The 27,646-nt window shown below is 43.1% G+C and overlaps 1 protein-coding gene across 1 annotated transcript in view; it reads right to left on the minus strand.

Annotated features, from left to right (window-relative positions):
* LOC106607945 (attractin-like protein 1) overlaps window positions 1–27,646 on the minus strand; it is a 356,731-nt gene that overhangs the window by 96,426 nt on the left and 232,659 nt on the right. The window lies entirely within an intron of this gene.

Here is a 27,646-nt window from a genome sequence, read left to right on the forward strand (position 1 = left end):
ATACACACATCTAAAAGTAAAATGGAATGGAATAAAGAAATATATAAATATTAGGACGAGCAATGTCGGAGTGGCATTGACTAAAATATAGTAGAATAGAATACAGTATATGCATATGAGATGAATAAAGCAGTATGTAAACATTATTAAAGTGACTAGTGTTCCATGTCTATGTACATAGGGCAGCAGCCTCTAAAGTGCAGGGTTGAGTAGCCGGGTGGTAGCCGGCTAGTGATGGCATGGTAGAACTCTGAGTCAAAGAGCATACTGTATTCTATACCAGAACTGTCAACACTGGGTCCACCGCCCTGTTTTTACATAACAGCGAGACACTTTTCCCTTACCCCAGAAACATGAGTGCCCTAGTTCTTCTCTAATTTAATTTACGAACTTGATGTGGGTAGGTACGCCTCTGAGCGGTGCGGCTATATCGCCCACACCTCCGCCTTGGCTGCCCTCCCAGTTCTCAGAGTAACCCTCCGCTGTCCGACTCGGCTCCGCGTGGTAAAGAAACAGATGGTAGCGATCGGCTGCTAATTTACCCAAGGTACCGTGGGAGGGGGATCTTTGACCACTATTTACATCTGCAGCGCTGCACACACAGCTGCTGCTGCCTCTTCATTCTGTTTGGGAGCCAACCACAGACCAGCACAGGCCTAACACTGGCATACAGGGTCAAGACACTGTGCGCCATCGCTCCAGCTCACCTCTGACCCTAACTGATAAACCAGAGTGGGCAGGAGCATCGTAAACACAAAACACTACATGTTTAAGTGAAGGCAAGGCAAGGCTTGGCCTCTTAGGTGAGTGATGTCCCCTGGGACATGAATAATATCCTCCTGAGACCCAGTAATTCATTTTTGTCCTCTCTACTGGACATCAGTTCTTGGCCCGTATTTCTGAGGCCATACAAGCCACTGTATTACGTCATGTTGTCCCTTAGAGAGGATATTCTGGCCTTTTCAATGATAGCACATGTGGAGGTGTGACCATGACAACTGTATCTTCCTGGTTGTAAAAAAAATGCCTGCCGTCCAAATTTGCAAATTTCAAAAGAAGTGTGTGTAATTATTAATTATACTTTTTGTGAGTTTGATATTCTACTTGTTTCTAGTAAGTGAATATCTCAGGATAAGTGAGTTGTCAGGACTGCGTAATAATATTTTCACATTAAATAATAGCTAAATAAGATGTTATCAAAAAATGTCCTCTGTAGTGGACACCCGAATGTCACAATTTTTTTCACCACAAACAATTATATAAAAAAAGTCGTTTGAAAGTGTTGTGTGACAGCCAGGTATGGCATGATATGAGGAGGATGTACTGATGCATATTTGTGAAGCGGTTGTAGCACAGGAAAGTTTTCACCTGTTCTTTCCCTGAGGGAATCAAAACATACAAGGTAGAACAAAAGGTTATCATATCACTTAAGATGACATATAGATAGGTTGGCTTCCATTGTTGGTTACATTGTATAAATAACAGGTGCAAACACTTCATAAATCTGTCCCCATGTCAAATGAGATTACCAAGCAGTTACTGTAACAATGGGAATCACTCTGAGACCAGGTGGGAAGTTAGCAACCATACACTACACAGGTGCTCTATTTGTTCTATTTCACACTCCCTGAGACAACCGCAGAGAATTGAGGTCAGAGCCATGGTCCACAATTTTTTTCCAGCATCCCTCAAGCAATTGGGGTTAAATGCCATGCTCAAGGGCACTACGTCAGATTTATTCAAACTAACAACCTTTTGGTTACCAGCCCAACACTTTAACCTCGAGACTACCTGCCGCCCCCAAGTTAGTAGGGTAAACTCTCCAACATAAATCCCAAGGGGGACCAGTACGGGAAAAAATGAAAATAAAATATGTATGAAATGTATGCATTCACTACTGTAAGTCGCTCTGGATAAGAGCGTCTGCTAAATGACAAACTCAACTATAGTCACTTAAATAAAGGTACTCACATATCAAAACAATTAGTCAATGCCATAGGTGGCCCTCAGGCCTTACAATTAACATGGTTCATTACCGCCGCGACATGAGAGAAGCGACCCTGTTTGCTTCTCCGACGAAAGCATGATTAGTGTGCTTGGTTTTTAATTACAAACGGTTAACCTTTAAGTTTCAAGTTAATGTCACGCACACGAGTATAGAGAATTGCATTTCTTGCAAGCTCTTTATCGCTAGTGATTCAGCTGCCGTTTCACTGTCTATAGCCACCTGTAAACCTATGTGAAGGGAAATAAGTAAACCATTTGGTAGTGGTATATGGTGGTATACAGTGCCTTCAGAAAGTATTCAGACCCCTTGACCTTTTCCACATTTTGTTACGTTACAGCCTTATTCTAAAATTGATTAAATCATTTTTTTCCTCATCAATCTACACACAATACCCCCATAATGGCAAAGCAAAAACAGGTTATTAATTTTTATATTTTAAAACGGAAATATTACATTTACATAAGTTTTCAGACCCTTTACTCAGTACTTTGTTGAAGCACCTTTGGCAATGATTACAGCATCGAGTCTTCTTGGGAATGACTCTACAAGCTTGGCATACCTGTTTTTAGGGAGTTTCTCCCATTCTTCTCTGCAGATTCTCTCAAGTTCTGTCAGGTTAGATGGGGAGCGTTGCTGCACAGCTATTTTCAGGTTCCTCCAGAGATGTTCGATCGGGTTCAAGCTCTGGCCGGGCCACTCAAGGACAGTCAGAGACTTGTCCAGAAGCCACTCCTGTGTTGTCTTGGCTGTGTGCTTAGGGTCATTGTCCTGTTGGAAGATGAATCTTCATCCCAGTCTGAGGTCCTGAGCACTCTGAAGCAGGTTCTCATCAAGGCCCTTTCTGTAGTTTGCTCCGATTATCTTTGCCTCAATCCTGACTTGTCTCCCAGTCCCTGCCGCTGAAAAACATCCTGCCACCACCATGCTTCACCATAGGGATGGTGCCAGGTTTCCTCCAGACGTGATGCTTGGTATTCAGGCCAAAGAGTTCAATCTTGGTTTCATCAGGTTGGAGAATCTTTAGGTGCCTTTTGGCAAAATCCAAGCGGGCTGTCATGTGCCTTTTACTGAGGAGTGGCTTCCGTCTGGCCACTCCATCAATCAGGCCTTTATGGTAGAGTGCTGCAGAGCTGGTTGACCTTCTGGAAGGTTCTCCCATCTCCACAGAAAAACTCTAGAGTGACCATCGGGTTATGGGCTCTGACATGCACTGTCAACTATGGGACCTTATATAGACAGGTGTGTACCTTTCCAAATCTTGTCCAATCAATTGAATTTACCACAGATGGACTCCAATCAAGTTGTGGAAACATCTCAATGATGATCAATGGAAACATGATGCACCTGAGCTCAATTTTGAGCCTCATAGAAAAGGGTCTGAATACTTATGTAAATAAGGTCATTTGGTTTTTAATTTAAAAAAAAATGTTTTCAATTTGTCATTATGGGGTATTGTGTGTACATTGCTGATGATTTAGTATTTATTTAACACATTTTAGAATAAGGCAGTAAAAGTAACAAAATGTGGAAAAAGTCAAGGGGTCTGAATACTTTTCGAAGGCACTCTACCTCTCACTGACCTCTCACATATAGGTATACTATTTCACATGCTAAAATTGTCTGACTTAACGGCAGCTTCACCATCCAATAAGGTCAAGCAACAATGACCCATTGAGTCAAGGATGTCAAATGGCAACATATCCCAGTAACGATAATGACAATAATGCTAATAATAACTATCAGACTAATTTTGTGCCAAGCTGAGGAATCGTTATGGTTACAGCGTTATTGATTCTGGTGATTCCCTGGGACAGCTTCATACATTTTTATTGCAGTGGGCTAAATCAGGGTCACACAGAATGTTTCTTGGTAGTCTTAAAGAAATCTACTTTTAAATACGTATACATCTCACACACATGGTTATGGGATTAAAGAAGAAGACATCTGTACCATGTCAGATATAGAGTTGGAATGTATTACATTTTGAGTTTGCGTCCCAATATTACACTTTATATACATCACGGATGACTGAAACATAACAAAACCGTTTGACATAAAAACCCTGTATAATTCAGCGGGTTTTTTAAATAATGTTTATTAATTATGACATTATTTAATAACATTCCACCTTTGGAATTTCACTACATCTTTTTTCTGTTTCATGTTGTCACTTTAGTAAATGAATTGAGGATGAGAGTGGACAGAGTGGACGTGGTGATCCATACCATCATCTAACAAGGCCAACTCATCAAGATGTCGAAAACAGAGAGACGGATCGATTTATTCATCTATCCATCTACCAGGTATATCATTAATGTCACATGTGCTCCCTCTCCGGTCTCTAGGTCACCAGGCTGCTCGTTATGGAGCACACCTGTCACCATCGTTACGCGCACCTGCACATCATCAGACTCACCTGGACTCCATCACCTCCCTGATTACCTGTCCTGTATATGTCACTCCCTTTGGTTCCTTCCCCAGGCGTTTCTGTTTCAGTTTCATGTCGGTGTACTGTTAGTGTTTCTTGTTTTGTATTATGTTCCGTTTATTTTATTAAAACGCTCACTCCCTGAACTTGCTTCCCGACTCTCAGCGTATATCATTACAATTAACAACAAATTATATTTTACAGTAATGACTGCTTAATCAAGAAGTGCACAGATAATGGAAAACAATTGAAAGTATTGTACATTAAAGAAAAGCTGCACTATTCCTTGAGTGATCTAGGCTACCACATTGAACAAAAATATAAACCCAACATTTTCAAAGATTTTACTGTTACATTTCATATAAGGTAATCAGTCAATTGAAATACATGCATTAGGCACTAATCAAAGCATTTCACAATACTGTTAATACAGATATGCATCTTTTGGTCACAGATACCTTTAAAAAAAAGGTAGGGGTGTGGATCAGAGAACCAGCACAACACATCTCTTTCGCATAGAGTTGATCAGGCTGTTGATTGTGGAATGTTGTCTCACTCCTCTGTTGCGTTTATATTTTAGTTTGGTCTAAATGGAATGCATATTCACAGCTAATGCATATGTGCTACACTCTTAAGTGTTTGTGAATTATCATAAGCAGTAATAAAATGGCACCTGGCTGCAATGACACGTCTGTAACCTTTTTTCACAAAATGGCTGCAGCTGGCTCAGTTTCTCATGAATCATCACTCGTCCTCCTCTCTGCGCTGACAGCTTCTTGGTCATGTTGGTTGCCATGCCTCTCCTATGCCCTCCGTTCTCTCCTCCCGTTACTGTATTTCTGATAAACTTCCTATTCCATAGCTGGCAAAAGTTGGAAAAGTTAAATATCATAGGACAGCAGTGGGTCATTTGTTTACTGAAAGAGAAAACCCAAACAATAGACAAACATTGTATTCTAATGAAGAGAGCACAACTCTCTGCATCATTAGGTCGAACGTAATTAAAAGAAGGAAAAAAAACATGAGTTTTCCAAGACACACACTCACTATCTCACTTTTCACCATATGTCTCACATAGAAAGTCCACAACTAATGTACCACAAAGCCTTCAGTTTGTAATTTGATTAAGAAATACCCAGTATCCTCTATCCTCCATCCCTCCACACCAGTGTCTGGCTCTGCAGGAGGTTAATGTGTTGTTAGTTACTGCTGCTGGTGTCTGGCCTCTAGTCTATGCCACTAGATACTTCTCTACCACTCTACACACCAGTATATACTCACCTACTGTTCCCACTCATTTCACTCTGGCTTCTGCATGATGAGGGGTCCTGATAAGTTGAGTGTGTTAAGTTAATGATAAGTTATGCCATCTCTCAGTCTAATGTTGGCTAGCCAATGTCCCCACCTGCGGGTCAACGTGACTGTGTGTGATTGAACTGCGCTGCTGAAACTGGCAGTGAATGATTTCTCTGTCTGTCTGTCTGTCTGTCTGTCTGTCTGTCTGTCTGTCTGTCTGTCTGTCTGTCTGTCTGTCTGTCTGTCTGTCTGTCTGTCTGTCTGTCTGTCTGTCTGTCTGTGAGTGAGTGAGTGAGTGAGTGAGTAGCAACCAGGAGTGAAAGTAAGGCAGTATGGTCCGGTACGGCATCCCGGCAAAAAAACATTGTGGGGTTAAAACATGAGCATATCACAATAATAATGAAAACAAAATGTCAAGAAAACTGTAGGCTATAACACCACTATTTACCATCAATGCATGTCTGAGGCATGAAAGATGAGCGAATGGACTTGAAAACAGGTGGTAGGCCTATAGCTTACGCTCCAAAATGTGATGTGGTTCGACGAGAACACTGACATTTTTCCAAGGCAGAGATGAGTGGCCGACACTGACACACGGACAGCAGTGGAGCAATTAATTCTATCGCCAAAATGGCATTACACTTTTTGGTGTTTTGTGTAACAGATGTCTCTTTCCATTCACCACTGTTTGGAGGCTGGAAATATGTTGCGAGGGGATCAACGTGCGCGAGTAGCTTTAGAAAGGAGCCATTTGAAGTGATTGTTTGACAATCAGACAAAAATGTAATGACTGGTTGTGCTTCAAATACAATAAAATAAAAAAAATATTAGTCACATGCGCCGAATACAACCTTACAGTGAAATGCTTACTTACGAGCCCCTAACCAACAATGCAGTTTAAAAAAATATGGATAAGAATAAGAAATAAAAGTAAAAAGTAATTAAAGAGCAGCAGTAAAATAACAATAGCGAGACTATATACAGGGGGGTACCGGTACAGAGTCAATGTGAGGTAATATGTACATGTAGGTAGAGTTATCAAAGTGACTATGCATAGATGATAACAACAGAGAGTAGCAGCGGTGTAAAAGAGGGGGAGAGGGGGGTAATGCAAATAGTCTGGGTAGCCATTTGATTAGGTGTTCAGGAGTCTTATGGCTTGGGGGTAGAAGCTGTTTAAAAGCCTCTTGGACCTAGACTTGGTGCTCCAGTACCGCTTCCCGTGTGGTAGCAGAGAGAACAGTCAATGACAAGTGTGGCTGGAGCCTTTGACAATTTTTAGGGCCTTCCTCTGACACCGCCTGGTATAGAGGTCCTGGATAGCAGGAAGCTTGGCCCCAGTGATGTACTGGGCCGTTCGCACTACACTCTGTAGTGCCTTGTGGTCGGAGTTGCCACAATAAAAGGTAAATAATTGTAAAAGTTAAATGACAAATACGTATGACTAGGCCCACAGAGACGCCATTGAATTAATAGGGATTGCAAATTTAAATCTATGATTAGGCAGGATTAGGCAGTCGCCTGGAGCGGCAGATTGATGAGGGTGGCATTTTTTGAGCTAAAATGACCAAGACGCACCTCCAACAACACACAACACCTCACATTATTCTGCCCAAAAACAATGATAACTTCTCATGACAGCTATTTAGGTGAGCACTGATTCAGCCCCATGATAAACAGTGCCCACTTTGCCAAAGGCTGGGGCACAAATTATGTATATTTTTCCGTGCCCAGCACGCCTCTCCAGTGTGCTGTTGGAGAAACGCAGCGCTGCGGCTCTCCACCAACGCTCCATCAAATTAATTTAACATAAATTAGACCTATGTAGCCTACAGTAGAAAGAGTAGTAGCCTATGTGTTTTTTCTGTAGCCCTAGACTGGAGACCAAATGTATAACAATTTCATGAGACAGACACTTTTTAAATCATGAACTTATTATTGAGGACAGAGAGTGCAGGATAAAGTCAACTAAAAAGGCAAGCGGGCAGACATCAACTATGGAGCGGCTTCGGCATAATCAAACAGAGGTGGACAGCAAATGGTTCTGAAAGAAATTCATTTCAACAATTGTCTTCATTTTAATTAGACTTCACTAACAACAAGAGGGGTTTGTTGGAGACTATTTCTTCCTATATATATATGTAAAGAGGTAGGCCAAACTGTTTGACAGACACAATTATGCTATCCATAGATTTTTCGGTATAGCCAAATCCTCCAATACTGTCACCATGCACTCCTTAAATACCTCAGTGTCTGGGAAGGTCTTGGTTAAAATCAGGGCTCAAATGAAGTAAGGGTATGCCATACCCCTTGTTAAAGAAAAGGGCAAAAGGGATACCCATTTTTAGCTATATATACAGTGAGGGAAAAAAGTATTTGATCCCCTACTGATTTTGTATGTTTGCCCACTGACAAAGAAATGATCAGTCTATAATTTTAATGGTAGGTTTATTTGAACAGTGAGAGACAGAATAACAACAAAAAAATCCAGAAAAACCCATGGCAAAAATGTTATAAATTGATTTGCATTTTAATCAGGGAAATAAGTATTTGACCCCCTCTCAATCAGAAAGATGTCTGGCTCCCAGGTGTCTTTTATACAGATAACGAGCTGAGATTAGGAGCACACTCTTAAAGGGAGTGCTCCTAATCTCAGTTTGTTACCTGTATAAAAGACACCTGTCCACAGAAACAATCAATCAATCAGATTCCAAACTCTCCACCATGGCCAAGACCAAAGAGCTCTCCAAGGAAGTCAGGGACAAGATTGTAGACCTACACAAGGCTGGAATGGGCTACAAGACCATCGCCAAGCAGCTTGGTGAAAAGGTGACAACAGTTGGTGTGATTATTCGCAAATGGAAGAAACACAAAAGAACTGTCAATCTCCCTCGGCCTGGGGCTCCATGCAAGATCTCACCTCGTGGAGTTGCAATGATCATGAGAACGGTGAGGAATCAGCCCAGAAGTACACGGGAGGATCTTGTCAATGATCTCAAGGCAGCTGGGACCATAGTCACCAAGAAAACAATTGGTAACACACTACGCCGTGAAGGACTGAAAACCTGCAGCGCTCGCAAGGTCCCCCTGCTCAAGAAAGCACATATACATGCCGTCTGAAGTTTGTCAATGAACATCTGAATGATTCAGAGGACAACTGGGTGAAAGTGTTGTGGTCAGATGAGACCAAAATGGAGCATTTTGGCGTCAACTCAACTAGCCGTGTTTGGAGGAGGAGGAATGCTGCCTACGACCCCAAGAACACCATCCCCACCGTCAAACATGGAGGTGGAAACATTATGCTTTAGGGGACAGGACAACTTCACCGCATCAAAGGGACAATTGACGGGGCCATGTACCGTCAAATCTTGGGTGAGAACCTCCTTCCCTCAGCCAGGGCATTGTAAATGGGTCGTGGATGGGTATTCCAGCATGACAATGACCCAAAGCACACGGCCAAGGCAACAAAGGAGTGGCTCAAGAAGAAGCACATTAAGGTCCTGGAGTTGCCTAGCCAGTCTCCAGACCTTAATCCCATAGAAAATCTCTGGAGGGAGCTGAAGGTTTGAGTTGCCAAACGTCAGCCTCGAAACCTTAATGACTTGGAGAAGATCTGCAAAGAGGAGTGGGACAAAATCCCTCCTGAGATGTGTGCAAACCTGGTGGCCAACAACAAGAAATGTCTGACCTCTGTGATTGCCAACAAGGGTTTTGCCACCAAGTACTAAGTCATGTTTTGCAGAGGGGTCACATACTTATTTCCCTCATTAAAATGTAAATAATTTTCTAACATTTTTGACATGTGTTTTTCAGGATTTTTGTTGTTGTTATTCTGTCTTTCACTGTTCAAATAAACTTACCATTAAAATTATAGACTGATCATTTCTTTGTCAGTGGGCAAACGTACAAAATCAGCAGGGGATCAAATACTTTTCCCCCCTCACTGTATATATAAAGCGTTCTATAACAACGCTTAACTCTGTGATGCCTTATGTTACAAGAAAGCTTTAAAATGACCACAATATATATATTGATCAATCTCTATGACATTCTGAAGCTGAGCTGCAGCCCAAAATTGACTTTGCTATTCCGTCCCTATTAATTGAGATTTTCATTTTCTGAAAAGAGAAGATGTTTGAACGCAGGAAGCTTTTAGGGAAGCACTTGTGTTGTTGGGTTAAGCAACGGACGAGTAGCCAGCAGTTGAAGCTTAAAACTTTCTTCGTTGGTCGAGTCTCTGTCTGGGTGGAAAGGTAACTTTTGAAAGTGCCATGCTTAGATTCATAAGGATGTCTAATATTTTATTATTTGAAAACAGCAACCATTTCCTTACAAACAAGACACTTGGTGATTTTTATCAGTGTAATCAGATTGAAAATATTAGGATATGTTATTGACATTGAACTGATTATAAAGCCTACTATCCAGATGTGTTAAACAAAATGTTTTTATAGCATAGGCCTATGAATTGGGCTGCTATTATGCTCTGATGTGCCGACTATTGCCGACCCCTGCCGTACACTATTCAGTTTAGCGTGGATAGGAGGGGGTGGCAGCACAACATCTAGGGCAGAGCCTGCTAGGCTGATATATTATTTTGGTGCTCACGCATGTACACATAGGAGGTCCAGTACTGGAAGAAATTAAATCTACTTTCACTCCTGGTATCAACGCTCATGCAGCGCCCACCTGAGGATCTGTCTTTTCCAGCCTTCTATTTCCTGTTTGAGGGGTGGAAAATTCACTTGCCCCTGTTGTTTTTTACCATTAATGTTGCTATCACGGACATTTTTATAATTACCTGTCAAACACACCCCGGTAATGTCTGAAATGGGCTCAATGGAATACCTTGTCTTTCCGTTACATCTATAAGAATGTTAAAGCTTTGTCAGGGATTTAACGCATCGTCTCGACACTTACATCACAAGAAAAATAATATTTGTTTTGTTTTTGTGTGAAACAGTTTTATAGCAAATTTCCTGCTATTCCACATATTTTGCCGTGAGGCAGAGAGAAACAATTAGAAGTTTTAAAGCTAATTTCCTGCAATTCTACACATTTTGCAATCTTATGTGACTTGTTTCAGGAAACTAGGCATATGTCGCGCAACACTACCTCACAGGAGCACCATTTGAACCTAAACTTTTTTTTTTTTATCAAAATGCTTTTTTTGGGGCAGAAATGCCTTCTGGAACATGAAGTTTCATGTGCCTTAATAACAAACAGTAATGCCATCTGTAAATACTAATAAAATTGTTATATTACGAGCCTAGTCGGTTAAGCCATGGAAAAAGTCAGCAACCTTCCCTCTAGCCATGATTGGCTGAGGTAATGAGTGGGCTGGACATCCCAAGAGATGAGTTCGGATTGGTCTGCCATGTAGCATACTTCTGTCTATAAGATGAGCTGGACAGTATGTGTATGTATTCCTTTCTAACGCAACTTTTTTTTAAAGATATCACGTAGTAGAATTGCACAAGTGTTGCTCTCCACTTTCTGGACGACCGAGTTTTGAAATCAGTGGAATTAGAGTATGATACCTGAGGACATGGATCAAATTCTGGAGTTTGATTGCAAATATGCAGACGGAGTCGAAAAGAGAACACACAGAAGGCTGTTGTATAAAACACCTGTCTCCGGGTTACATCTTCAAACTAAGGGCAACCTTGGCATCCGTGACAGAGAGGGAGAAGCGTCCATCCATGTATACGGGTAAGATAGTCTAGCTAGCTAAATTTTAAGATATTGCACGTAACGGTAGCTGGCTGGCTAGCTAGCTGACATTACGTGTATGATCTGGGTAGTAATATTATTCGTATCTCAGAGCCATTTGCATTGCTAGTTATAGCCTAATTTTAGCTAGCTAACATTGAACCTGGTTGGTTAGCTACCTGCAGATTCATGCAGGATAGTAACGTTATGAGTTGTGATTATGGGTAATTGTTTAGCTAGATAGCTAGCTACATGTCTAAACAAAAGATTCCACTATGCAAGTATCCATTTCAATAGAATGTTCATAATGTCACTGCGACAACTGTCGATAGACGTTGCTGGTCAATGTGCTCTATCTACTCTGATTTCAGAGAACTCTCTTCTGAATGTGCCAGAGTGCAGAATAACTGACAAATTTACGAACGCTCAACACCCATTAAATACGGACGGTGTCAGTAAACATTGGCAAAAAAGCTTAATTAAATTGTTGCCAGCAGCACAGTTGCAGTCACCAATGCTCTGGATAACATAAAAACAGCCATACCAGCTCTGCTAGTATGAGTAAAACGGTCAGAGTGAGCTCTCATTTCTGTCTGGAAGTAGCTAGCCAACATTAGCCAGTTAGTTAGGGTGCTTGACTGCTGTTGTTAGGGCAGAACGCTAGGATCAACCCTACTCCTCGGCCAGAGCGTCCAGTGTGCGGTCTGAACGCTCCGAGAGTGAAACGCTCTGAATTTATGAACGGACAATCTGACAACACTCTGAGTTTAGAAACGCCCAGAGCACACTTGCACTCCAGATTAAATTTATGAACATACCCGTAGTATAAACCAGCCTTTAGTCTTGAAATCTTTGGTTGTTTAGTACATAGCCTCACATGTGAATCCTTGAAGAGATGGGTGGTGCTAAAGCTTAAGAGGGTGTAAGTGATGCTGAATGGGTGTAGACAAAGAGCTCTGAGTCTCTACTTTTATCCAATGTAAAAAACACCTTTTCAAAATGTTGCTACATGAGACCAAATCAAGCCGGTCGGTCACATATGCTACCTGACCTGAAAAGAAATTGGGGTTTGGGGGCCCCCTGGAGGTTTGGGGCCCTGGGGCGAACCGGCCTTGGATGCACTGAAATGAAAGCAACTTCCGAAATTGAACACTCACGATTATCGTCCAATATTATGTCTGATTCACAAACAATGTAAAGTATGTATCTGTGGCTATCCTGCTATTGACACACTTGTTGAATTATGCAACATAACGTGACAACAACAGTAGTTATTGAGGCAGTCTAGACAGCACAGGTGAGTGCAGGTAGGCCTAGACAGAGCAAGTTTTTGGTGGTTGCAGTCCTGTTCCACCCCTTTATGTTAATGTTCATAAATGCAAATATACCTAGAGTATTCATGCAAGTGGAACATATAATTTTCTTTAACACAAAATATTAAGAAATACCTGATACCATTAGAAAATATATACAGTATATAAGTGCATTCTAAGAAAAGAAAAGTGACATTTGACAATAAATTGAACACCTGAATTCCCAGCAAAATCCCTGAAGTCCATTAATTATTTGTCCATCTGTTGCATTTATTAGAGAGAGCGAGAGATAAAAAAAAAAAGATAGGTCTGTTTTCCTTCAGGGGGGCTTATTTTGATAGGCAGTGAAAATGACGAGGGCAGTATGTGTGCCTCGAGGCAGTGCTTGTCAAATAGTACCCTGGGAGCTAACTTCAATACCGGAGGACAAAGACTTTGAAAGACTAAGCAGCTGGCTTAATTCATTAAGCCAATCGAAGCAGGCAGATGTCAGTGTTCGTTATTTTGCATAATTTCAAGCAGCCTCCATGAAGCAGAGCGAAATTGAGGATAGAGATCGCCTCGAGTCAAGGTGCTTCCGTCATCGGAGCAACTCACCTGTTTCCATTTCTTATTCCAAGAGGAATAATGACTTTCGGCTAATCAAGAGAATTATCTAAATTGTCTGCTATGAGACAAGTACTTCTACAAGTGCAGATAGGAAAAAACATAGACAGTTGTAATGATATGAAACTGAGAACTGTTCAAATTGAGAGTCTGAATACTGTCCAATATAGTATTGAACAGGCATATTGATGCTGCTGCAAGGGCTTTCCAGTACCCTTTTTTGTACCCCTACAGGTACTCTCACACCAGTAACAACAAATCCAATCCCCTCCAGTTATAGTGCCATTGCTAAAAGCACCATCCACCATAGTTGGTTCATGAGAATATCCTGTTTTCTCTCTCATTTATAGCACACAGTGGGCCCTTTACGCCAGGCTAAACTGTTCCAATACGTTACATTAACAATCATTATTTTGCAAAGCCACATTCTTTTTAAACCATCTCACCCTTTAAATCATGGCAAATTATGCTCTAGCCACTGAGATCTGTTTATATTACTGGACCAATCAGGCATGCAACATTCAGAGCCCTCTACTACAGAGCAGAAGAGCAATGCTCAACCAGCCTTAAAGACATCAATGGGGAAGGTTCATAATGGGGAAGTGTTATTAGCTGTCCTGTGCAGCATCCACCTAGTGTCCTTGTGCACTGAATATACAAAACATTAGAAACACCTGCTCTTTCCATGACATAGACTGACCGGGTGAATCCAGGTGAAAGCTATGATCCCTTATTAATGTCACTTGTTAAATCCACTTCAATCAGTGTAGGTGAAGGGGAGGAAATTGTTAAACAAATACTGTTAAGCCTTGAGACAATTGAGACATTAATTGTGTATGTGTGCCATTCAGAGGATGAATGGGCAAGACAACGTGTATTTTAACAGGGTATGGTAGTAGGTGCCAGGCACACAGGTCTGTGTCAAGAACTGCAATGCTGCTGGGTTTTTCACACTCAACAGTTTCCTGTGTGTGTCAAGAATGGTCCACCACCCAAAAGACATCCAGGCAACTTGCCACAACTATGTGAAGCATTGGAGTCAACATGGGCCACCATCCCTGTGGAATGCTTTCGACACCTTGTAGAGCATGCCCCAACGAATTGAGGCTGTTCTAAAGGCAAAAATGTGTTTGTTTTGTGCACTCAGTGTTGGGTCAGTTGTTGAACTAACTGACCGGAAAACTCCCATCTACACGAATGCGCTTATATAGCAATGTATGCACACACACATGTACTTACAGGCATACAGTATACACACACACTGTACACACACACATTTTAACACACTTCTGTATTTCAACTCTATAATTGCAAAATAGGCTCAAAGCACAGGGATAATAAACTGATGCAATACAGTTTTATCATTATATATGGAAAAATGATTTTGTCTAAACTTGGGGGAAATTACGCTAATAGGGCAAGCTGTGAATCTCCACAGACAGAGGGCTAAAGTCAGTGATTGATTGAGTCTGTGTGTGAGGCCGATAACTGCATTCATTACCCTGCATATTTACAGCATGTTGTCTGGGATCAATACACAGCTCTCTACATGTTACTGAGTCTGCAAGAGCCTCTGTCTACCTCTCTGTCTGTCCATCTGCCTCATAAACACCTCTCTCTGTCTCTTCCTCTGTGTCTGTTTGCCTGTCTCTTTGTCTGTCCATCTGTCTTTCTTTCTCTTCTTCAGTCTCGTTTCCTCTGTCTCGCTTCCTGTGTCTGTCCCCACCCCTCTCTCTATCTCTGACTTGCCTAGTTAAATAAAGGTTAAATATATTTTTTTAAATCTCATTCTTTCTCTGTGTTTGTCTGCCTGTCTGTCTGGCTATCTCTGTCTATCTGCCCCCACCTCTCTCTCTGTCTGCACCCAACTCTTTCTCTCAATTCAATTCAATTCAATTCAAGGGGCTTTATTGGCATGGGAAACATATGTTAACATTGCCAAAGCAAGTAAAGCAGATAATATACATAAGTGAAATAAACAATAAAAATTAACAGTAAACATTACACTCACAGAAGTTCCAAAAGAAAAAAGACATTACAAATGTCATGTATATATACAGTGTTGTAACGATGTACAAATGGATAAAGTACAAAAGGGAGAATAAATAAGCATAAATATGGGATGTATTTACAATGGTGTTCTTCACTGGTTGAACTTTTCTTGTGGCAACAGGTCACAAATCTTGCTATCTCACCCAGTAGATATGGGAGTTTATCAAAATCGCGTTTGTTTTCAAATTCTTTGTGGATCTGTGTAATCTGAGGGAAATATGTGTCTCTAATATGGTCATACATTGGGCAGTAGGTTAGGAAGTGCAGCTCAGTTTCCACCTCATTTTGTGGGAAGTGTGCACATAGCCTGTCTTCTCTTGAGAGCGAGGTCTGCATACGGCGGCCTCTCTCAATAGCAAGGCTATGCTCATTGAGTCTGTACATAGTCAAAGCTTTCCTTAAGTTTGGGTGAGTCACAGTGGTCAGTTATTCTGCCACTGTGTACTCTCTGTTTAGGGACAAAAAGCATTCTAGTTTGATTAGTTTTTTTGTTAATTCTTTCCTATGTGTCAAGTAATTATCTTTTTGTTTTCTCATGATTTGGTTGAATTCTGCATGCAGAGTCTCATTTTGGTGTTTGTCCCATTTTGTGAATTCTTGGTTGGTGAGAGGACCCCAGACCTCACAACCATAAAGGGCAATGGGTTCTATAACTGATTCAAGTATTTTTAGCCAAATCCTAATTCGTATGTCGAATTTTATGTTCATTTTGATGGCATAGAATGCCCTTTTGTCTTGTCTCTTAGATCGTTCACAGCTTTGTGGAAGTTACCTGTGGCGCTGATGTTTAGTCCAAGGTATGTATAGTTTTTTTTGTGTGCTCTAGGGCAACGGTGTATAGATGGAATTTGTATTTATGGTCCTGGCGACTGGACCTTTTTTGGAACACCATTATTTTGGTCTTACTGAGATTTACTGTCAGGGCCCAGGTCTGGCAGAATCTGTGCAGAAGATCTAAGCGCTGCTGTAGGACCTCCTTGGTTGGTGACAGAAGCACCAGATCATCAGCAAACAGTAGACATTTGACTTCAGATTCTAGTAGGGTGAGGCCGAATGCTGCAGACTTTTCTAGTGCCCTCGCCAATTTGTTGATATATACAGTATATCACAAAAGTGAGTACACCCCTCACATTTTTGTAAATATTTGAGTATATCTTTTCATGTGACAACACTGAAGAAATGACACTTTGCTACAATGTAAAGTAGTGAGTGTACAGCTTGGATAACAGTGTAAATTTGCTGTCCCCTCAAAATAACTCAACACACAGCCATTAATGTCTAAACCGCTGGCAACAAAAGTGAGTACACCCCTAAGTGAGTACACCCCTAGTGTTACAAGGTCTCAGGTGTGAATGGGGAGCAGGTGTGTTAAATTTGGTGTCATCGCTCTCACACTCCCTCATACTGACTGGTCACTGGAAGTTCAACATGGCACCTCATGGCAAAGAACTCTCTTAGGATCTGAAAAAAAAGAATTGTTGCTCTACATAAAGATGGCCTGGGCTATAAGAAGATTGCCAAGACCCTGAAACTGAGCTGCAGCACAGTGGCCAAGACCATACAGCAGTTTAACAGGACAGGTTCCACTCAGAACAGGCCTCGCCATGGTCGACCAAAGAAGTTGAGTGTACGTGGTCAGCGTCATATCCAGAGGTTGTCTTTGGGAAATAGATGTATGAGTGCTGCCAGCATTGCTGCAGAGGTTGAAGGGGTAGGGGGTCAGCCTGTCAGTGCTCAGACCATATGCCGCACACTGCATCAAATTGGTCTGCATGGCTGTCGTCCCAGAAGGAAGCCTCTTCTAAAGATGATGCACAAGGAAGCCCGCAAACAGTTTGCTGAAGACAAGCAGACTAAGGACATGGATTACTGGAACCATGTCCTGTGGTCTGATGAGACCAAGATAAACTTATTTGGTTCAGATGGTGTCAAGCGTGTGTGGCGGCAACCAGGTGAGAAGTACAAAGACAAGTGTGTCTTGCCTACAGTCAAGCATGGTGGTGGGAGTGTCATGGTCTGGGGCTGCATGAGTGCTGCCGGCACTGGGGAGCTACAGTTCATTGAGGGAACCATGAATGCCAACATGTACTGTGACACACTAAAGCAGAGCATGATCCCCTCCCTTCGGAGACTGGGCCGCAGGGCATTATTCCAACATGATAACGACCCCAAACACACCTCCAAGACGACCACTGCCTTGCTAAAGAAACTGAGGGTAAATGTGATGGACTGGCCAAGCATGTCTCCAGACCTAAACCTTATTGAGCATCTGTGGGGCATCCTCAAACGGAAGCTGGAGGAGTCTCTAACATCCACCAGCTCTGTGATGTCATCATGGAGGAGTGGAAGAGGAATCAAGTGGCAACCTGTGAAGCTCTGGTGAACTCCATGCCCAAGAGGGTTAAGGCAGTGCTGGAAAATGATGGTGGCCACACAAAATATTGACACTTTGGGCCCAATTTGGACATTTTCACTTAGGGGTGTACTCACTTTTGTTGCCAGCGGTTTTGACATCAATGGCTGTGTGTTGAGTTATTTTGAGGGGACAGCAAATTTACACTGTTATCCAAGCTGTACACTCACTACTTTACATTGTAGCAAAGTGTCATTTCTTCAGTGTTGTCACATGAAAAGATATACTCAAATATTTACAAAAATGTGAGGGGTGTACTCACTTTTGTGATATGCTGTATGTTGAAGAGGGTGGGGCTTAAGCTGCATCCCTGTCTCACCCCACGGCCCTGTGGAAAGAAATGTGTGTGCTTTTTGCCTATTTTAACCGCGCACTGGTTGTTTGTGTACATGGATGTTATAACGTCGTATGTTTTTTCCCCCAACACCACTTCTCATCAATTTGTATGGCAGACCCTCATGCCAAGTTGAGTCTAAGGCTTTTTTGAAATCAACAAAGCATGAGAAGACTTTGTCTTTGTTTTGGTTTGTTTGTTTGTCAATTAGGGTTTGCAGGGTGAATACGTGGTCTGTCGTACGATAATTTGGTAAAAAGCCAATTTGACATTTGCTCAGTACATTGTTTTCACTGAGGAAATGTACGAGTCTGCTGTTAATTATAATGCAGAGGATTTTCCAAAGGTTGCTGTTGACGCATATCCCACGGTAGTTATTGGGGTCAAATTTGTGTCCACTTTTGTGGATTGGGGTGATCAGTACTTGGTTCCAAATATTGACGAAGATGCCAGAGCTAAGGATGATGATAACGAGTTTTAGTATAGCCAATTGGAATTTGTTGTCTGTATATTTGATCATTTCATTGAGGATCCCATCAACACCACAGCTCTTTTTGGGTTGGAGGATTTTATTTGTCCTGTAGTTCATTCAAGGTATTTGGAGAATCCAGTCGGTTCTGGTAGTCTTTATTAGTTGATTCTAAGATTTGCTTTTGATCATGTACATGTTTTTGCTGTTTGTTCTTTGTTATATAGCCGAAAATATTACAGAAGTGGTTTACCAATGCATCTTTGTTTTGGATAGATAATTCTTTGTGTTGTTGTTTGTTTAGTGTTTTCCAATTTTCCCAGAAGTGGTTAGTCTACGAATTATGGAATTACATTGAGCTGATTTCTGACGTGCTGTTCCTTCTTTTTCCGTAGTGTATTTCTGTATTGTTCTAGTGATTCACCATAGTGAAGGCGTAGACTCAGATTTTCCGGGTCTCTATGTTTTTGGTTGGACAGGTTTCTCTATTTTTTCCTTCATTTTTGCATTCTTCATCAAACCATTTGTCATTATTGTTCATTTTCTTCGGTTTTCTATTTGAGATTTTTACATTTGATAGGGAAGCTGAGAGGTCAAATATACTGCTAAGATTTTCTACTGCCAAGTTTACACCTTCACTATTACAGTGGAACGTTTTGTCCAGGAAGTTGTCTAAAAGGGATTGAATTTGTTGTTGCCTAATTGTTTTTTGGTAGGTTTCCAAACTACATTCCTTCCATCTATAGCATTTCTTAATATTACTCAATTCCTTTGGCTCTGATGCCGCATGATTGAGTATTGCTCTGTTCAAGTAGACTGTGATTTTGCTGTGGTCTGAAAGGGGTGTCAGTGGGCTGACCGTGAACGCTCTGAGAGACTCTGGGTTGAGGTCAGTGATAAAGTAGTCTACAGTACTACTGCTAAGAGATGAGCTATAGGTGTACCTACCATAGGAGTCCCCTCGAAGCCTACCATTGACTATGTACATACCCAGTGTGCGACAGAGCTGCAGGAGTTGTGACCCGTTTGTGTTGGTTATGTTGTCATCATTTTGCCTAGGGGGGCATATGGGGGAGGGAATGCCCTCACCTCCAGGCAGGTGTTTGTCCCCCTGTGTGCTGAGGATGTCAGGTTCTTGTCCGGATCTGGCATTTAGGTCGCCACAGACTCGTACATGTCCCTAGGCCTGGAAATGATTGATTTCCCCCTCCAGGATGGAGAAGCTGTCTTCATTAAATTATGGGGATTCTAGTGGGGGATATAGGTGGCACACAGGTCTTTTTTTCTGTTAAGATCATTTCCTTTTGAATTTCTAGCCAAATGTAAAATGTTCCTGTTTTGATTAATTTAATGGAGTGAGTTAGGTCTGCTCTATACAAAATTAGCATACCCCCTGAGTCCCTTCCCTGTTTCACACCTGGTAGTTTGGTGGATGGGACTACCAGCTCTCTGTAACCTAGAGGACAACCAGTGGGTCCGTCTCCTCTATACCAGGTTTCTTGTAGGATGACAATGTCTGTATTTCCGATTTCTTTGATGAAGTCCAGGTTCCTGCTCTTTAGGCCAAAGGCAGATGACTTCAGGCCTTGGATATTCCAGGATGATATAGTGAAGGCTTTGTGTTCCATAAAGTGTCCAATGTTGTTGGACGTGTGGTTTGGCCTCAGGCCAGTAAGTGTGAGCAGATCCTGCTGAGCAACTGGTATATGCCATTGGCTTGGGCTAGTGTAAGAGTGGGGGTTGGGCCTGTTTGCCTGCTCACAGCCTGGGCATATGAGTGACTTCCATGTTGAGGCCCTCTTGCGGGGGTGGGGTGCATGGGGTGGGCATGAGGGGCATAGGTCTGATCTGAGGGGGCCTAACTGGGGTGTGGGCATGGTTGACTTGGGGGGGGGGGTGGGTGTTGATTGGTTGGGGGTGTGTATGTGGCTGGTAGTGTTGTGGTCTGGATGTAGGTCCTCTCGGTGTGGGTCCTCTATGTGTAGGTCCGGGGGGGTGGGGGGGTCCCGCAGGTCTGGGAGAGTGTCTGCTCCCACCTCTCTGTCTGCCATCTCCACAGACAGTCAATCCAGGATCTAAAGGAGCCCCTCGTATTTTACTAGTCATTACATCTGTCTGGGTTTATGCACTCTGACTGGATTTATAGACCCCTCTTATAACACAAACACATAAATACACATTTGCAAAGACACATGCACACACACACACACACACACACACACAAACATTTGGTTAACGCTTGAATACTACCATACATGTAAACATCAATGCAGGCAGGGGCTGCACAGATACAACACACACAAACACCATTCTCTTTTCTCTGGGGTTGGGTGAGCTCGGTTTAACGTCCCCATACGCCCTGTCCACTTCTGTTGGGCATCCCATCAACCCCACCCCCCCACCCCCTGCGGTAACCCCAGCTATTACCACTAGGGTCAACAAAGCAGGAAATGGCTGACAGCCATTAGAGATGATGAGGGGTTGGTTGAGAGGACGGTTCAGAGCTGGCAGAGACATCTAGTACATCCTCTATTAACAGCACATCCCTCAGTATTAAAAACCAAAAACAGCAATCAATGTAGTTCTACATAGGGCTAAACAGAAGAAAAATTAGGTGAAGGTAACACACTCTAATAAAGAAAATCGTACCCTGAGATGATCGATTTATCAATAACCTATTGCATACTGTACAGAATGGTCCGTCACAAAATGTCATCATAATATACTATGTTTCTGAACTGTTTCGGATGGGAAGTATAAGGAAGCCTTAACCTCTACTCCGAACTACTGCTACACCAAGACATCCAGGCTGTTGAGTCCACAAGCCAACCTCTACCCGCCAACATGTCTGCAATATGCTAATGGATATGTTCATTAAGTTATCAAATACATCATTAATCCCCCAAGTGTGTCAATATTAGCGCTCGTCTTAGGGTTTTACAAGTACTGTTTACATTCTCCATACAGCCTCTTCAGATGACCTATTCTCTGCACTCTTCATCATGTTCTTTCTGTGGAACAGGCTGAACACTGAACATCAGCGCAATAACAATGCCAGAGGAAAATCACACACACACACACACACACACACACACACACACACACACACACACACACACACACACACACACACACACACACACACACACACAATTTATGAGTCACTTCAAAGAAGTGCTTTGAGGTGAGGCTAGAGGGCAAATAAAAAAAGGAAGGAGAAAAAGTACTTGAACATGAGCAAAGTGGGGGATAAAAAGTGATTGAGCTGTTGAAGCACGGTGAGGTCATGTTAGCTATGTATACCCCGTGTACAGTTGACTTCAGACCTGAGCCTGTGTCTGTCCAGTGAATCCCTGCATGTCCAAATTCTTATATACAGGATAAGCAGCATGAAAGGGTGGGTGAGGAAGCAGGATGGAGGGTGAGGGAGTGTGAGGGCAGCGAGAGGGAGTCGGGATGTGCTCTGATCACAGAACCTCTCTCGCTAATTGTCTCTTCCTGGCGGGAGACTTGCTGAGGACCAGGTATGGGGGACTCGATTCCCTGGCACTCGTTTCCGTGACAGCTGTCACCGCTCTGCTGGAGAAGAGGAGAGCAGGGGCTCTTCAGCCCTCACATGGTTGGAACACTCAGAAAGATGGAGAGAGAGAGAGAGAGAGAGAGGGGGGGCAGGAATGTTTCCCTACTTCACAATTGTAAAAGAGGAAAAATGGCGAGAGAGAGAGAGAGAGAGAGAGAGAGAGAGAGAGAGAGAGAGAGAGAGAGAGAGAGAGAGAGAGAGAGAGAGAGAGAGAGAGAGAGAGAGAGAGATATACATCATACCATAGAGAAGGGAGTGTATTGGCTATGGCAGTGGTAACCTACAACATCACCTGAAGTGTGGAGCGGATCAAACCTGCCACATAGACAGCCCTGTTTGCTAATAAGGTGCTGATGGCATACTGTAGGTCTACCTATGTGGCTGTAGTGGACAACCGGTGCATAGACTGGCATTGAGCTTTTCACCATCACAGCCTACCTGGACTTTAAGCAGGAGGAGACGCTGGCCTACAGTAACTCAGCGGTCCCCTGCAGCGAGCTAACACGGCAGAGCCGACACTAAGAGGATGATGGAGACCGTGATAGCCTCACAAAGACACCAATGTTACGCTTCACTTTGACACTGGGGAACAAAATGCAGTTTCACACATGCTTGAATGAGCCTTGCTAATCTGATAAAGGCTCAGCTTTCATGTAAAATTAGTCGAAGCGTTCCTCTATCTGAGACATGCATTAATTTCTCTCGCCGCTGGCTGTGGGAGGCTTTAAGTCATTTAACAGTCAAATCTTCACTATTCTAATTTGGCCTCCTAGTGGAACTCCTAGAGGGCTTGTGTGTGAGTGTGGATACGTGTGGAGTTGAGTGTGTGTGCGTGTTAGTGTGTTCATGTTTGTTTGGCATTTTAGTGCATCACTGCATACTAGCTGTTTGTTTGTCAGCTGTTTGTTTGCCCGCACCCGCCCGAAACTGCTAATAACCCATCCGCAACCGTCCGACTATATGTGATAAAGTGAAAATCTGTGGCCCGCAACCGTGTGTCAATCTAAGTAAAATAATAAAAACATTCCCATAAAAATCGGTCAGTTTAAGAGATACGTTTTTTTGCATGGTCGAATTTGTATAGCGTCTCACAATCTTCACATATAACGTAGCCGGCAAGCTTAGGTTTATGCACTAATCCAGGTAGCCTAAAATAATGAAAGAAAAACCTCAATGTAACCTATAAGTTACACAATAATTACACATTTATGGATTTTTTTAAGGCATTGTTTTCTCTTTATTCAACCCGGACATCACTGCTGCATACGTCACAATTCCACATGTGTTGATAAGCGTGTATTTAGATATTCTATATGTATGACTCTGGATATGGGCTGTACCATAATTGATGATTGTCTGGAATGCTTTGATCATAGTGGCTAATGTTAAAACAGTCTGACAGGAAGGCGGTTTAGCGTTAAGTGGACAGTCTGTTACTAGCAGAGCAGGATGCAGATATCTCACTGTTAATCCTGTTTCTAAGCTTCACACTTCATAACAGCAATCCAATTAACCACCAATCCCACATCTAGCTGTTTATTTAACAATAGAAAATACATTTTTAAAGTCCCCCCCATTCTTCACTTTTCCTTAATAAGTCTATATAAACACACTGTTGTTGTTAGACTCTTAAAATCATGAACAGAATTTTTGTTTCCCTGCCCCCCATTCACCGCCAGTCATTAACTGGCAGTCAGCCTGCAGAGCTGATTATGGCCCATCAAAACTACACCTAAACTATATACATTTACATTTACATTTAAGTCATTTAGCAGACGCTCTTATCCAGAGCGACTTACAAATTGGTGCATTCACCTTATGATATCCAGTGGAACAACCACTTTACAATAGTGCATCTAAATCTTTTAAGGGGAGGGGGGGTTAGAAGGATTACTTTATCCTATCCTAGGTATTCCTTAAAGAGGTGGGGTTTCAGGTGTCTCCGGAAGGTGGTGATTGACTCCGCTGTCCTGGCGTCGTGAGGGAGCTTGTTCCACCATTGGGGTGCCAGAGCAGCGAACAGTTTTGACAGGGCTGAGCGGGAACTGTGCTTCCTCAGAGGTAGGGGGGCCAGCAGGCCAGAGGTGGATGAACGCAGTTCCCTTGTTTGGGTGTAGGGTTGGTCAGAGCCTGAAGGTATGGAGGTGCCGTTCCCTTCACAGCTCCGTAGGCAATCACCATGGTCTTGTAGCGGATGCGAGCTTCAACTGGAAGCCAGTGGAGAGAGCGGAGGAGCGGGGTGACGTGAGAGAACTTGGGAAGGTTGAACACCAGACGGGCTGCGGCGTTCTGGATGAGTTGTAGGGGTTTAATGGCACAGGCAGGGAGCCCAGCCAACAGCGAGTTGCAGTAATCCAGACGGGAGATGACAAGTGCCTGGATTAGGACCTGCGCCGCTTCCTGTGTGAGGCAGGGTCGTACTCTGCGAATGTTGTAGAGCATGAACCTACAGGATCGGGTCACCTCCTTGATGTTAGTGGAGAACGACAGGGTGTTGTCCAGGATCACGCCAAGGTTCTTAGCACTCTGGGAGGAGGACACAAGGGAGTTGTCAACCGTGATGGCGAGATCATGGAACGGGCAGTCCTTCCCCGGGAGGAAGAGCAGCTCCGTCTTGCCGAGGTTCAGCTTGAGCTGGTGATCCGTCATCCACACTGATATGTCTGACAGACATGCAGAGATGCGATTCGCCGCCTGGTTATCAGAAGGGGGAAAGGAGAAGATTAATTGTGTGTCGTCTGCATAGCAATGATAGGAGAGACCATGTGAGGATATGACAGAGCCAAGTGACTTGGTGTATAGCGAGAATAGGAGAGGGCCTAGAACAGAGCCCTGGGGGACACCAGTGGTGAGAGCGCATGGTGCGGAGACAGATTCTCGCCACGCCACCTGGTAGGAGCGACCTGTCAGGTAGGACGCAATCCGACCTGTCAGGTAGACGACTAAAACCTACCCAAACCAGAAGCCGTGGATAGATTCGCACTAAACTGAAAGCACAAACCACTGCATTTAACCATGGCAAGGTGATTTGGAATATGGTCGATTGCAAACAGTGTAGTTATTCTCTCCGTAAGGCAATTAAACAGGCAAAATGTCAGTACAGAGACAAAGTGAGACGTATGTGGCAGGCTCTACAGACAATCACGGATTACAAAGGCAAAACCAGCCATGTCGCAGACACAAACATCTTGCTCCCGGACAAGCTAAACACCTTCTTTGCCCGCTTTGAGGATAACACAGTGCCATCGACGCGGCCCGCTCCCAAGGACTGTGGGCTCTCGTTCTCAGTGGCCGATGGGAATAAGACATTTAAGCGCGTTAACTCCAGCCAGCTGGAGTGCTGTTCATTGACTATAGCTCAGCCTTCAACACCATAGTACCCTCCAAGCTCATCATCAAGCTCTGGGCCCTGGGTCTGAACCCTGCCCTGTGGAATGGGGTATTGGAGATCCTGACGGGCCACCCTCAGGTGATGAATGTAGGAAACAACACCTCCACTTCCACTGATCCTCAAGACAGGGGCCCCACAAGGGTGCATGCTCAGCCCCCTCCTGTACTCCCTGTTCACCCATGACTGCGTGGCAACAAACGCCCCCCAACTCAATCATCAAGTTTGCAGACGACACAACCATAGTAGGCCTGATTACCAACAATGACGAGACAGCCTACAGGGAGGAGGTGAGGGCCCTGGCGGAGTGGTGCCAGGAAAATAACCTTTCCCTCAACGTCAACAAAACAAAGGAGCTGTTCGTCGACTTCCGGAAAAAGCAGAGGGAGCACGCCCCTATCCACATTGATGGGACCACAGTGGAGAAGGTCGAAAGCTTTAAGTTCCTCGGCGTACTGTGACGACCCTCCCACTCTGTCGTATTCTCTCTCTTTGTTCTTGTTTCCTTATTAGGATGCCGGTGGGTGGAGTTGGGAGGGTCGTCAGCTACATGGGAAACACCTGGGCCCGGTGAGTCCCATGATAAATAGACCTCTTCCACATTGATTGGGGAGACTCTCTCCATGCAGACACCTTGGTTGATTTCTGTTGTGGTAGTTTTGTGGCTTTTTGGTTATTTGCTTTGGCACATTTCAACACCCTGCATTATTACATTCAGGCATGCAAAACACTCACTTACACTACTGATTACTGATTACACACACCATTGTTCATAGTTCTTAGTTTACTTTATTTAATAAATATATATTTTGATATTCCTTGTCTCTACGTTGTCTCCCTTTTGTTGTGAACTCTGAGCCGGTTCGTAACAGTACACATCACTGACGATCTGAAATGGTCCACCCACATAGACAACGTGGTGAAGAAGGCGCAACAGCGCCACTTCAACCTCAGGAGGCTGAAGAAATTTGGCTTGGCCCCTAAAACCCTCACAAACTTTTAGAGATGCACAACTGAGAGCATCCTGTCGGGCTGTATCACCACCTGGTATGGCAACTGCACCGCCCGCAACCGCAGGGCTCTCCAACCGGGGAAACACTGCCTGCCCTCCAGGACACCTACAGCACCCGATATCACAGGAAGGCCAAAAAGATCATCAAGGACATCAACCACCTGAGCCACAGCCTGTTCACCCCGCTGTCATCAAGAAGGAGAGCTCAGTACAGGTGCATCAAAGTTGGGACCGAGAGACTGAAAAACAGCTTCTATCTCAAGGCCATCAGACTGTTAAATAGCCATCACTAGACATAGACATGGAACACTCGTCACTTTAATAACGTTCACATACTGCTTTACTCATTTCATATGTATATACTGTTTTCTATTCTACTGTATTTTAGTCAATGCCTCTCCGACATTGCGCATCCTAATGTTTATATATTTCTTAATTCCATTATTTTAATTTTAGATGTGTGTATTGTTGTGAATTGTTAGACATTACTGCACTGTTGGAGCTAGGAACACAAGCATTTAGCTACACCCGCAATAACATCTGCTAAATACGTGTTTTTGACCAATACAATTTGATTTGAACAGTGCAGCTTGGAATTGACACAGGAACACAGAAAGAACCGCCAAAAAGTGACTTTTGCAAATGCTCCTTCAGAGTCACAAGCAGGTAAGACGTTTTGATGTCTATATAGAAACAGAGAGAGCAGATTCTGCAGCTTCTAAATCACATATCCTTGCCAAACAACTTTTGAAAATGACCACTTGAGCTCTATTTCAAAATATACCTTTTGGGCAGAATTACCACAATTCCATGTACACTCCCAAAACTCAAAGCAGAGTAATATATTAGTACTGAAAAGCATTTTCTTAGTTTCATAACGTTCCTCAAGACCTGCCGTTAACGAATTAATAATGAATGATCTTTGTGATGGTGTTAATTTAATGGATTTTAACACTTTAATTGTGATGTTTTAGTGGTTTTTCATTGTACACAGAATAATGAAATCATGAAAATGCTATTGTGCTATTGTGATTT

The sequence above is a fragment of the Salmo salar genome, chromosome ssa01, assembly GCF_905237065.1.
Source record: "Salmo salar chromosome ssa01, Ssal_v3.1, whole genome shotgun sequence".
NCBI lineage: Eukaryota > Metazoa > Chordata > Actinopteri > Salmoniformes > Salmonidae > Salmo > Salmo salar.